The sequence below is a fragment of the Eurosta solidaginis genome, chromosome 2, assembly GCF_040869045.1.
Source record: "Eurosta solidaginis isolate ZX-2024a chromosome 2, ASM4086904v1, whole genome shotgun sequence".
NCBI classification, from domain to species: domain Eukaryota; kingdom Metazoa; phylum Arthropoda; class Insecta; order Diptera; family Tephritidae; genus Eurosta; species Eurosta solidaginis.
In genome coordinates, this window is record NC_090320.1 from 179,033,005 (window position 1) to 179,047,527 (window position 14,523).

General features: G+C 41.3%; 1 protein-coding gene across 4 annotated transcripts in view; it reads left to right on the forward strand.

Annotated features, from left to right (window-relative positions):
* LOC137240360 (CUGBP Elav-like family member 1) overlaps nucleotides 1-14,523 on the forward strand; it is a 1,194,531-nt gene that overhangs the window by 61,710 nt on the left and 1,118,298 nt on the right. Inside the window, exon 1 of one of the 4 annotated variants that reach the window (XM_067766477.1) lies at nucleotides 1,866-1,978. The exons of the other annotated variants lie outside the window; for them this stretch is intronic. The gene's annotated coding sequence lies outside the window, so the exon portion shown is untranslated. Of the gene's footprint in view, nucleotides 1-1,865; nucleotides 1,979-14,523 lie in introns of those variants that run through there. 4 annotated transcript variants of the gene reach the window in all.

The window sequence follows — 14,523 nt, forward strand, 5'->3', positions numbered from 1 at the left end:
TCAAGGCTCCAGTTATTAGGGGCGGTAGAGTTGCCAGATCTCGAGGCAGAAATTAAGCAAGGCCCTAGCGAACTTCTAGTATTTGCCAAGAGTACAGAGTTATTCTATAACATAAGCCCTAGTACTTGATTAGTGTTTTTCGGTTTGATCGTCAAACAAATTCTAGGTTGATGACAGGGGTTGAGGTTATAAAGATAGAAAGCTCTGCAAATTACTTCTTATGTATGTAAAATTCTAAAATTTGTCAGAGTTTCAAGCTTGTAAAGTATATGAAAAGCAAAATTCTTTTTCGCCTAGCTCAACTCATAGCGAGCAGGTTTATGATATGGAAATAAGAAGAGATTTTCCAATTCCACCTAGAACAATTTCACATATATTTCGGTAGAAAAAAATTTCACTTTGTTTTCTTCAATAGAACAGGTGAGGAGCCCCAAATCAAAATGCAATAATTGCAATCGAACAGGTTCGAGAAAAATCAAAAAATTTAATGTACTAGTACAAACATAATTTTGTAATGTGAATTTTAAGTGTATTTTTTTTAGTGAAAACAAATTTCTTAAAGAAATGTGTATGAACTTATTATAGGTGGCATTGGAAAATATCTTGTAGTTTGAAGACAACAAATTAATATAATTAATTGTATACAGGCGAGTACAATTAATCATAACATTAAATACTTTCAGTCTACGAGAAAAGGACCCTTGAATTCTAATAAAAGCAAGAGCTTAAAGAAAAACCATATTATGGGCTGCAACAAAAATCCTCGTCTAATAAGATAAGAGCCGTGTTTTTTTTACACGTATATACATACGCCTACGTTTGCGGGTAAAAAAATGCTTATCTTCACTTAGATAATGTTTAGGAGACCCATTTAGCGGCAACTAGCTCCAGAACAAGTTTTACCGAAAGCGGAAACACAAACCTCTGGTGGTCATAGTGTATAACCTATAGCTGAATCGGTTGCGGTGAATAGGGGACACACACCATTTCTAGAGGTAATACATAGAGGTGAAACATAGACACATACATATTTCAGTTTCACCGGAGTACAATGCGTATTGAAATTTAGGAGTACTAATTTTCTGCGCAGCAATTTCAGAAGAGTAGATAAATTTTAACGCTTAGAAGTCCATATAAAGTTTAAGCCTAAGCTTATATAGATGTAAAAAAAAAAAACAAAAAATACAGATATTAGCATCTGATTGGCGCACTCAATTGACGATGGTAAAGAATAAAAGCGACAAAAAATAGATTACGAGTTATAAATAGAAACTTGCAAAGTGCATGTCAAAAAAAATTGTATACAAAAATTCAGCTGGGTATCTCGAATTCTTAGATTCCTACCTTATTTTACCTAAAATGGCCGGATTAATACAAATTTTGAATGAAAAGAGCTTTATAAACCTATTTAATTTTTAATGAATATAGGGGTAGTTTGTGTGTAAATTAAGGCCCATATAGCGCGTTTCAACTAGACTGCTTTACGTCAACAGCATTATCGGAATTGACACTGGAATCAAAGCATTTACCAATGCAATACATATTGACATATGCATTGCTTTAATAATTTTTCCTATCACAATTCGATTATTTCAACATTTTGAGAAAGAACACGCGGCACTTTAGCCTCTGTGTTTTTAGCTCCCACCCACCCTCGACGACTTGTTCGCATTTTCCATTCTAACACACGTGGGTATGTATATGTAGACATACGTACTTACATATGTATGACCACCAACCGGTCACTTGTCATTCGTTAGCCATTCGCTGTTAACTTGGTATATATATATTTTTTTTATTGAACCGATGAGCTCAGTTTGTATTTATTGCTATTATCGAACGGATATCGCGCGCGTATAGACTTTCTCAATTGGTTTAAAACTAAAAATGTAATAAGTGCAGAGTATTGCATTTACATAAGGACTCGAAATTGAGTTTTCTCCGTTAAACAGCAGGAGTATGTGCAGTTGGGTAAAAGGCAAGTTATAAATATTTATTGTATAAGAGTTTTATTTTCTGCACCGAAAGATTTTATAGTTATTTCCATGATTTCTTATACTATGTTTTTTTTTTTTTTATATAGTAATTCGGATTCACGTTCCTTATAATTTAGGTGCTTAAACTCCTAGGCGGCCACCGTGGTGTGATGGTAGCGTGCTCCGCCTATCACACCGTATGCCCTGGGTTCGCACCCCGGGCAAAGCAACATCAAAATTTTAGAAATAAGGTTTTTCAATTAGAAGACAATTTTTCTAAGCGGGGTCGCCCCTCGGCAGTGTTTGGCAAGCGCTCCGGGTTTATTTCTGCCATGTAAAGCTCTCAGTGAAAACTCATCTGCCTTGCAGATGCCGTTCGGAGTCAGCATAAAACATGTAGGTCGCGTCCGGCCAATTTGTAGGGAAAATCATGAGGAGCACGACGCAAATTGGAACAGAAGCTCGGCCTTAGATCTCTACGGAGTTTATCGCGCCTTACATTTATTTTATTTATTTAAACTCCTATGTAGCTTGTCTACAAAAACAAGGTTAGGTTAGGTTGAACTGGCCGGTCCACGAGGACCTCACTTAGACTGATTGAGTCCGTAGTGTTACCAGAAGTTTGTTTTAACGACCAAACTGAAAAACCCCGTCTACGAAGCAAACTTCAAGGGATGCGCCTTTTTAGCTAGTTCGTCCGCTGTTTCATTCCCACATGCCCTGGGACCCAATATAGATGTATGCTTCTCCCTGTCCCGATTCTCTCCAGATACTGCTTACACTCTAACACGCATTTAGATGCTGTGCTATGGGAGATTATTGCCTTAATTGCAGCTTGACTGTCAATGTAAAAGTTAACACGATTGCAGCTTAAGCTGTTCTCTTCAAGGGTTTCTACTGCTTTGGGTTCGGCTAATATTTTCGCTTGGAAAACGCTACAGTAATCCGACAGCCTGTAGGATCTGCTTATTTCCGGATCAGCACAGTATACTGCAGACCCTATTCCTTGCACTACGTGGGAACCATCTGTGTACACATGTATCGCCTCGTCCGCCATTTGCGCACCCTTGCGCCAATCGTCCACCTCTATTGTGGCCTTTAGATCTCCCTCGAAGCGCAGATAGGGAATCAGGTAGTCTGTTCGTCTTGTGATTGAAGACGCTATACTACTATGGCCATATGGTGGGCGCTCAAGCTGCCCCGAGGCACCGAGCCTGGTTGTGGTTGTTAATGCTTTGTTCTTTGCTACCAGGTCTACAGGTGGAATATGAGGATTGGCATAAAGTGCAGCCGTCGGGGTTGTTTTCAGGGCTCCCGTAATGCTAAGCATTGATTGTCTGCATACCCCCTCTAATTTTTTGAGGTATGTTGTTTTTTGTGTGGCTTTCCACCAAACAAGAACTCCATAGTATAGCATATGGCTTACAATCGCTGTAAAAACCCAATGAGAAAGAGAGGGCGATAGGCCTCGCATACACCCCAGCATTCTTTTACATGCATAGAGTGCCGTTGAGGCCTTCGTCACCTCCTCCTCCACGTTGAGCTTCCATGACAGGTTACTGTCTAGGATGATTCCTAGATATTTTGTGCAAGGTTTCTCCTGTAAGGTCACCCCTCCTAACTTAGGCCTGGTCCAAATTTGGGACCTTGTACCTCTTTGTAAACAAGACCATATCCGTCTTCTCAGCATTGACTTTCAACCCGACGTTAGATGCCCAGATATGAATATCCCAAAGCGCCCGATTCATCAAAGAACTAATCGTTGGAATGAAATTTCCACTTATGACAATTGCAACGTCATCTGCGTAAGCCGTAAGTTTTACGGGCCCATCATCGAATCCCCTGAGCAGTTGGTTGATGACCAGCGTCCACAGCAGAGGCACCCATCCCTGCGGCGTGCCCCTGTCAACTGATTTCGTGGCCTTGTACAATCCCCACTGTGATGTATTCTTTTTGCAATTTAACATGCAGCCGATCCATGCGATTAAGGCAGGATGTACTTTAATGTAATTAAGACCATCCATAGTCGCCCATTTTGCAACATTATTGAAAGCCCCGGCAACGTCCAAGAAGACTCCTATAGCATACTCCTTATATTTCAGGGATTTCTCTGTGCTTATTACCACCCTATGCAATGCGGTGTCTACCGACTTGCCTTTGGTGTACGCAAGCTGTGTTGTGGAGAGCAGCTTTTCATCCACGTTGGACTTTATGTACACATCTATCAGCCTCTCAAAGGTTTTGAGGAGAAATGATGTTACGATAATGGGTCTATAGTCTTTGGGATACACGTGACCGATCTTCTCAGCCTTTGGTAGGAAAGCTACAAGAGCAGTTCTCCAAGAGTGCGGTACATGATTCACCCTTATGCACCCATCGAATATTATTTTAAGCCATTCCACGACCGCCATACTTGAAACTTGTAGCATGGCCGGGAATATACCGTCTGAGCCCGGCGATTTAAACTTAGAAAACGTTTTCACTGCCCATTCTATCTTGGTATCGGCCACCAAGCCCGGCACTACTAGAGCCGTGATTGAAGTGTGAGTAATGTCTGCAGGCTCTCCTAAACCGTCTCCCGATGGGAAATGTGTGTCGAGAAGCACCTCAATGGATTCCTCGCTATTACGCGACCATTCCCCGTTCTCTTTCTTTATTAGTCCCTGGACTATGTTTCCCTTTGCTAGAACTTTTTTCAACCGTGCTGTTTCGCTGGAGCACTCTATGTCCGTACATAAACTTTTCCATGAATTTATCTTCGCCCTGGTAATTTCACGCTTGTAGATCCCCAGTAGATCCCTGTACTCGTCCCGATACGCGTCGCTTTCCGCGGTCTTTGCGAGCTTAAACATTTCTTTTACCTGTCTTCTTAGAAGACTCAGCTCATAGCTCCACCATGGCGGCTTTGCTTTTCCTCTGAATTTTCTTAGAGGGCAAGCTTTGTTATACGCAGTCATAAGCGTCCTTGTTAGGAATTCATTCGACTCCTTCAGTTCCTCTACATTGACAACCTCTTTCGGTTGTCGCAGTTTTGTTTCTACATTTTTCTGGAACTTAGTCCAGTTCGTTGACCTAGTGTTTCTAAAGGTTCCTCCCTTCTCTACCCTCTTCAGGGGGATGCTGAAGCTGATATACGCATGGTCCGAGAAGGATAGTCTATCAAGAACCATCCAATCATACCTTGATATATCACGCTCGGAGCTCCATGTAATATCCAGAACATTGCTGGATGTTGGACCAATATTTTTTTAGGGACATTTCCCCTGTTGGCTATCTGCAAATTGGTTTGCAGGATGTAACAAAATAGAGATTCGCCTCTCTCGTTCGTATCTGCTCCTCCCCACGCATTGTAGTGCGCGTTTTGCATCTGCCCCTATGACCAACCGCCCTTTGCGCCATTCCTCCTGTACTAGCCTTTTGCACTCCATGGGTGGAACCTCCGCAGCATGGGCCATGTAGCAGGACGCCAGGATAAATGCCTGCTTATTCTTTTGCTCAACGGCTACCGCTAAGAGATCCTCAGTGGTGTAGTTAGGCAGCATATATGAATGCAGCTGTTTCCTTACCATTACCACAGCTCGCACCCGTCCTTCCGTTTACGCATAGTAAACACCAAACCCGCGCGCTCTAAGTCCAGAAACCTTTCCTCCCGATGAGAGCCACGGCTCCTGGGTCAGCGTCACGTCAAACGAACTCTCCTCAAGTGTAAGGAGGAGTTCGCTCGACGCTACTTTACTGTGTTGGAGGTTATCAGTAGGACTCGCAGCACCATTGGGCTTGACGTCGTCGTCCTCCCTTTGCCCTTTTGGTTTAGAGTATTCGAGGCCCCCTTCAGTCTCTCGTGAATGTTTTGCTGGGTGTTCCTCTGTGCGAGTCACAGCACCATTCGGCGGCTGGTCCTCTTCTAACACCTTCGTGGTGACGTTGGGAACCTTCACCTGTCTTTTTTCCCTTAGGCTTTTGAGATCCTTTTCGACTTCGCCCACCTCTAGCGTGCTAGGGTTTTTATCCTCGGAACTTCTTTTCCTGAGTCGCATGTAAATTTTGCCAGTGCCAAAGGACATTTTGCCAAGCTGCGTGTACAAAATATCCTCCGCCTGCTTGTTTATTTGGAAGATGTAGAACTGACCATCCTCGGTAGGCTGAGATACAGTAAGCACTTCCAATCCTGGGTCGGTATGTTCGGATTCTGATTCTGCAGAAGTCGCAGTGTATCCTCCGACTTCATCACGCATGTTATCCATACCTTAACTTTTGGTACCGTGGGGATTTGCGCTTTATCCACCACCTCAAACCGCGCGTTCGTGCCTTGCCTTTGGAGGTTTGGAACCACTTCCTCCAGCCAACACAAGCTCGCGATATTGTCACATGCTATCATCTTCACACCATTATACCATCCCCCCGAATCAAAGGTTGGAAGGGGCTTATTTGGTTGTTCCCGCATCATCTTAAGCATTAAGCTAATAAGCTCCCTTTCCACAGATCTCCATCTTTCAGTAGTCATATGTCCGAAAGGTCTGCTACGATCAACCAGCGCCACAGTCAGTGACTGCTTTGCCACATCACTGATCTTCTCGGGAAAAGCCGGAGTCTTAGTGTTATCTCCCTTTGGCACCTCCGAGAAAGCCGGAGTATTGGCGTTAATTCCCTTTAGCACCTCCGGGAAAGCCGGAGTCTTAGCGTTACCTCCCTTTGGCTTATCTCCTACTTCCGTAGCTGGAACTTCCCTCTGACCCGCAGATTTCGTGGTAGTTGCTGCCTCGCTATTGGAGCCCATCTGTCTTACAGCTTTGGGTCTACTTGTCTTGTATATGCGACTGCTCTGCCTCGCGGCTCTAGGACTGGGTCCTTTCTGCCTCTTCAAAGCAGGCTTGTCGCCTTCCGCCGAACGTTGCCTCTTCAGTTTGCCATTCGACGAGGGTTTCTAGCAGCAAACCTTTTAAACTGCCTTAGACCAACTTCTACCGCTTCTGGGCCCATTCCAAGCGCTCGATCTCCACTTCTGTTGGGTCGAGCACTGCTCCCAAGCGTTGTACAATTCTTAGTGTTGCACGGTACTGCGAGAGAGCTCTTTTACTTCCTCTGCTCCGTACCCTTCTCCACTCTTCTATTTCGTTTCCATTTGTGTGCTTCTCCAACTCGAAGTTCATTGACTCAGCACTACTCCCGCTCCCCGAGTCTGACGCATCGCTTAATTCGTATTTGTCGTCCTTGGATTGCGACTCGGTCCTCCTCTTTACATCGTCCTTATTACAATCAGGTAATGAGTCGTTCATCTCGGTCGTGCGACCACCTGCCCGACAAGACGGGCTCAGCGGTCCAGTATTATATACGGGGAAATAACCGTCCGCCACAGCAGCGCCCCTTACGGTGGTAAAGCCATAAATACTTCCCGAGGTGGCCCGGTATCGGGAAGGCTCCGTTCGAATACAGCCGAATTTATCCCTTGGCTGCAAACCGTCCAATAGGCACGGTCGGCATATAAATAAATGGATTAGGGGGGTTGGTAGTTCTTGGTCACCGACATCCCGCCGCCCTCCTATGAGGCGAAACGGCGTAGATGTCAGTCCTAAACAGCTGCGCCTCATAGTCGGGCGCTATGGAGTTCGGCTAAGCCGATTTTTTTTTTTTTTGTTTTGAGGGGAGGCTGAAACATGCCTAATGCACCATAATTGCTGCCATCGCAGCAACCGTGTGTCCGTAGACTAAAAAACAGCCCCGTTCTGGAACCGTCGCCCACCCCGGCACCACTTTCGCATTACTTCAGGGTGGCGTTCCATATTTCTCATTTTTTAAGAGCCTACTGTTTTCCCTGCGTCCAGGTTCCCGCTATTTGCTGTGAGTGTCCATTTAATCGCCACTGCTTCGCATGCGCATTTCTCTGCGCTCCCTCTCAGCATCCATCAGGCGTGTCATTACTATAAATGCCATTTTGCGCACTGCAGTCCAGCACTCTTTCCTGTTGCACACATGTGAAACTAAATTTCTCGTGGTAGGTTCCTCCCCAAAGACTCCATGCAAGGTGAGTCTTTCTTCGTGGAAACGGGGGCAGTAGAACATGACGTGTTCTGCGTTTTCTAACACTGTGGTACACATTGGGCAATGAGGATCTTCCTCTATCCTACGCTTCCATAAATAGTCTTTGAAACTGCCATGTCCACTCATTATCTGCGTGAGATGGTAGTCCAGTTCGCCGTGCTTCCGCTCATTCCATTGAGCTACGTTCCAAACTAGTGTGAAAGTCCAACGCCCTTTACTCGAGGCCTCCCACCGTTCTTGCCACTTAGCTATTGTTTGTGTCCTTGCTCTTTTCTTGTCTTCTTCAGATGGTCGCTCGATATTAGTGTTATACAGATCGGCCATTTCGCTTACCAGTAAGTCCACTGGGATTTTCCGGATTAGAACCAGGATCACGTCGTCGGACACCGTCCGATAAGCACTTGCTATTCTTAAAGAAGCAAGTCGGTACGCTGCTAATATATATTTTTGATGGGTCTGTTTAGATCCATACCACACTGGTGCTGCGTATAGTATTATTGAGCTGGTTACTGTGGACAATAGCTGACGTATAGCTTCGCTCGGACCACCAATGTTAGGCATTATTCGCATAAGTGATCCATTAACTTTGGTAATTTTCTCCCCCACCGCTCTGAAGTGCTCTTTGAAAGTTAACTTAGAGTCAATGTGCACTCCTAAGTATTTTAAGGAATCCTTTGAGGTGATTTGATGATCCCCGACAGTTAAGACTAACTCGTTCGCCGACCGTTTGGAGCTTACTAATACCACTTCCCTCTTTTGGCTAGCCAACTCCAGTCCTGTATTGGTCAGCCATTCCTTTATTCTTGCTACGGCGTCATTACATAATGCTTGAAGCAGGTCCAGTTTCTTGGCCACTACTACCACTGCAATATCATCAGCATATCCCACAATTTGCGTGTTTTCTGGTAGATCAATCTTTAGCACCCCGTCATACATTACATTCCAAAGCGTTGGACCGAGAACAGATCCCTGTGGGACGCCTCCTGTGATTTTGTACTCTTTAGCTCCTTGATCCGTGTCAAAAAGAAGTACTCTGTCTTTAAGATAGCTACCTATAATTCTGCGTAAGTAAGCTGGAGTGCCGAAGCTTTGCAGCGCTGCCATTATCTGCATCCACTTCGCAGTGTTAAAAGCATTCTTGATGTCCAACATAATCAGTGCACAGAACTTCCTTTTATTTTAGCCTCCAGAGATAGCTTCTCTAGCTATATTGACGACTGTTTGTATTGCATCTACGGTGGATCTTGATTTGCGAAATCCATATTGACTATTCGATAAGCCACCTGGTCTTTCTAGAGTCAGCTGTAGGCGCTCACTAATTATACGCTCGAAAATCTTCCCTAGGGAATCCAGCATACAAAGTGGCATATATGAGGATGGTTGGTCCGGCTGTTTACCACGTTTCAGCAATAGGACAAGTCTTTGTCGTTTCCACGGGCGAGGGAACACGCCTTCTTGCATACAGGCATTAAAAAAATCAGTAAATAATGTAGCCCTAGTTGTAATCGCGGCTTTAAGGGCTATGTTTGGTACTTCGTCGGGTCCTGGGGATTTGTTATCAGCAACTCTTTTGGCAGCGTCCAGCACCTCTTGCTCTGTAATTTGCGGAATTTCCGTACTTTCTAGATCCTCGCTTGGATAAGTCCAGCGATCTTGCGCCGGGAAAAGTGTTTCAACAATAATATTCATCAGTATCGGGCACGTAGGTTGCTGTGATATCGGCCCTTTAACTTTGGCCATCACAGTTCTGTAGGCTGATCCCCAAGGATCTAGGTCGACATTATCCAGCAGTTCCCTAAACTATAACTTCTAGCTCTTTTTTATGGCATTTTTAAGTGCCTTTCTTTGTGCGACATAGGTGCTGTGTAGCTCTGCATATCGTGGTGATGAGCGTGCCCTCTGCGCTATTCTTCGTGTTTTGTGGCATTTTCTACGCTCTTCCGCAATTTCGTCATTCCAACAATATACCTGAGTGCGCTGTGCTTTTCCGCGACTTCTGGGCATGGCAGCATCACATGCCATACATAGCAACTTAGTGATTTGAACCAACTGGTCTTCCGCATGCGATTCTCGTACTAAGCCTTCACACGAACGAAAAGGTGCCTAGCCTTGTGAGGGCAATGTACAGTAGAATCGCGAAAAAGTTAACCAAAATGTCCCAAAGGTATTCTACTTTTCCCAAATATTAACTTTTCCAAGCGGTTTTAAAATCTAAAAAATACAGTAATAAACATAGTTTTTGGGACATAACACATTAAATTTATTTAAATGACTTAGTTTTAACTATTACAGAGCATAAACTTAGGTTTAATTTGTATTGGCTGGCTTCAAGTTCACAGAACATACATACATATTAATTATTCACATTGTAAATATCGACGTGCCATACGAAAAGTAACACTAAAATTTTATTACAAATAAATCCTACGAAAAAATTTTGAAAGTGTTACTTTTCGTATGGCACGTCAATATATATATAATTTGTAATTATTGTTCTCATACCACTTTATCAAGGTATTGATGCATCCAACTGCTTCCGAAGAACTCACTTTCTGTTGTTGCATATCTTGCTCGATAGCTAATTCTTCGTTATCAACATCGGACACTTAGCAATCTTCGTCATCTTCCGTAATTTGATCGTCTTTCCAATTTTCAATTTCGTCAATGCTAACGTCAACACCACCCACCTTTGGCAATGAAACAGAAATAGGGGAGTACCCGCACTTGTTTTTATTGCCAAACAAACGGTTGAATTTGAAAAAATTTGTGAGCTCAGAAAACTTAACTCTTGACCGCTACTACGCCTACTTTAACATAAACAATCCCATGATATGTATTTATATATTGTATCGAAATTTGAGAGTGCTCTGACATGTGACACATGTCTCACATTTTTCTAAACCGCCTTTTATGTAGCCTTCCTAAGGAAAATGCGTTTTTAATTTTATGTGATAAAATAATATTCTACAGGGAAAATTTTTGATCCTTACTTCCCGAAATCAATCCCGAAATAGTGCCGGAAGGGTCCTGAAGTGATCTAGAAATAGTCCTGAATAGTCGCGAAATGATTCCGAAAACAGCCTTGAGACAATTTCGAAAGAGTCGGGGAACGATTACAAAATAGCTCCAAAACCAACTGCGAAAAGGTTCTTGAATTATCCCGGAAACAATACCGAAATGGTCTTGGAAACTACTTTGGTATACTTCCGAAATAATCTTAACAATCTCTAGCTCATTCTGAACTAACATTGAATTGATCGCGTAATGGGCCTGAAACTGATCCAAAAATATTCCCGAAATGATGCTAACATGGTTGTGAATTATTCATGAATCGATCTACCAAATAATATTGGCAAGTCTCCTCAGTAATCGGCAAAGAGTTCCAAAATTATCTTGATATGGTCCCGAAATTTTTCCAATAAGACAGCAAAAAAAAAAAATTAGTTAATTACCCCAAAAAAAACCTGGCGCGTCGTTGCGGAATAATTCTGGAATAATCTAGATACTATGCCAAATGGATCCAAATCAATCGCAAAATGATCCCGAAATTGTTACGAAAACAATCCTAAATAGAAACAACTAAAAGTTGTTTTTTTCTGTTTGTTTTATCAAAAAACGACTTGGTTTCGACTTCATTCACTTTACAACAAAAATTATTAGAGTACCAGTTGATGAATAAAGCATATTGCAACTTTTATTATCAATGGAAAATAGAGCAATAATACTACTTCATTGATCGATGGTTTATTTTAAAAATGGAGTTTAGTTTAACTAAAGCCAAAAGAGAAAAAATAAGCCCTTTTAATTGTAACAATTCTGAAATAAATCGTAATATAAAAAAGCATTCAAATTCTATTCCTTGAATCGAATCACATGTCCTTGGACTTTATTCTTTTATAGCGTACATAGATGGCAGGGAAACTATCAGATATTTACATAGTGATTTTAGAATACAGCAGGCAGATAATGTCAAAGAATATGGATGATATATGTACAAGCTAAGTACAATAAAATATTTAGAACATAATTTAACATTGGACTGTATCAACCCAAAAATTATCTGCGTGATCTCTGTGTCGCATAAAGCTCTAACAATATTAACCGAAATCACGAGTTAGAGGAACAATATAATGATCTAAGTAGAATCGAAATGGTCAATGACCGTAATAAGGTATATAATGTCTTAAAAACTATTGTGTATTATTTGGAGGCGGTTTTTAATGCTCGAGGATTCATAATTCTTCATAAATAAAATAAATAAATAGTCAAAAATGGCGTACGAGAACGTACATTATAATTTTTGGTCCGAAAGAGAGGCAAAGCGAGGGATTATTGAGACAAGCTCATGTGTATGGCATTACTTTAAAAACTTAAGTGACCAAAGAGAGAATGAAATTGATACGGTATTTTAATTCGAAAGGTCTTGCCATCAAAATAAAAATAAGTATAAAACATCGTTATATTTATTTGCCGTAGCAAATTAAAAGCATAACACATAAGTTCTTATTAAGAGGTTCTACTCAAAATGAAGGTGATAATATGCATACCATTAAGAGGGCAATAAAAAAGAACTTTAAATCGGGCCCCCTAAGTACACCCCTGCTCAGTATGCATTCTTAAATAAGAACGGCGTAAAAAGGAACCCATCTTTAAAAGTACACCAGCTAACCTTTGAATTATTTAATGACTCAAAAGCTTTGCAGCTTTAAAACCAACGCTGATGAAAACGATTTTAATAGCAATGAAATAAAAGGTCTAAAAATTGGGCGGCCACCGTGGTGTGATGGTAGCGTGCTCCGCCTATCACACCGTATACCCTGTGTTCAACTCCCGGGCAAAGCAACATCAAAATTTTAGAAATAAGGTTTTTCAATTAGAAGAAAATTTTTCTAAGCGGGGTCGCCACTCGGCAGTGTTTGGCAAGCGCTCCGGGTGTATTTCTGCCATGAAAAGCTCTCAGTGAAAACTCATCTGCCTTGCAGATGCCGTTCGGAGTCGGCATAAAACATGTAGGTCCCGTCCGGTCAATTTGTAGGGAAAATCAAGAGGAGGACGACGCAAATTGGAAGAGAAGCTCGGCCTTAGATCTCTTCGGAGGTTATCGCGCCTTAAATTTATTTTTTATTTAAAAATTGGGTTACCCCCTTTATCCCCATAACCTAAATCCACAAATCAAAATCCCCAAAATCAAAATCCCATAATTAAAATCCCCAACACGAAATCGCGGCGATCTTACTTTTATTTTTGAATGTTTTTCACACAGAAAAAGCATAGTTATGTTTATTCTATTTCCAAATTAACACTTCAATATTGATGATTTCACAAATATTTAATGGGCACATTAAAGAAAATACAGTGCAACGCGCTTAACAAAAAAATTGAAAATTCATTGCATTGCAGATAAACACCGGAATATTTTTGTTTTTTTTTGTTTTTACAAATTATAAAAACATACATACATATATTTTTAAATTACATTACAGAACCCTGCCAGCAGTTTTCTGATAATTTTATCTTCTATCGCCAAGAAATAACTAATATACTTTTTCAGTTAATAAGGCGATAGGAAATCATTTGACAAACAAAACTAATACTTTAACGGAATTTTTTCTCCAAAAAGATATTTAGGAGATGGAGATCTGTAACGTTTTGAATTTTCATTTTTTCAATTATTTTGAGAACTCTTTTCAATTAAATGTGTTTTTCTGAACTTAAATAAAAACTTGAATTTATTTGTAAACATTAAAAAGTCGAGCAAACCCATAGATTTTTTCTACTCTATTATTTTGCTAGAACATATTTTCGCAGTGTTGTTTATGGGTTGGCCTTTCATACACATTTTTGGATTACCTGACTTCCCATTCGTCGGAGGCTCCTGTTAATCCAGCTTTGAAAAATATCGAAAAATGGTCTGCAATATGTATGAATTTTCCAAAACATCGAATCGAATTAGTGACTTTTTCGAATCAAAAATACTATCTTCCTCGACACTTTTTGTCTTATCGCTTTAGTAACTCCAGTCCTATCGAAGTAGATCCTAAATGCTGAATCGCTTTCTTATCTAAATGTCGTATCGCTTTGGTGGAACAGTTCTTCTCGAAAGCTGATAAGAATTCGAAGCAAAGCCGATATCTCCGGCGTATTTTTCTATAGACATGTCTCATCGTGACTTCCGCTATGGAAAATGCTGGCAGGGAAGCATATTGTGACGAATATTACCATCACTAGTAATAAACTCCCAACACAAAAACATTGAAGCGAGCCACACTCTGTACATAAACACATCAATCATCATTTACACCCATTTATATAAGGCACGAAGAAATATTACGCGCACACACTTGTAGCCGAAAGTTGCTACACATACAGACGCATATTGTTAGCTTAATGTGGAAACGTGCTAAGTCACTTTTTACAAATTTTATAGGAGACGAAAAAACTAGTAATTTTTCAAATAACCATTTATTTTTTTCAAAACTGTGAATGAGGATACCTTAGTTGCAATACT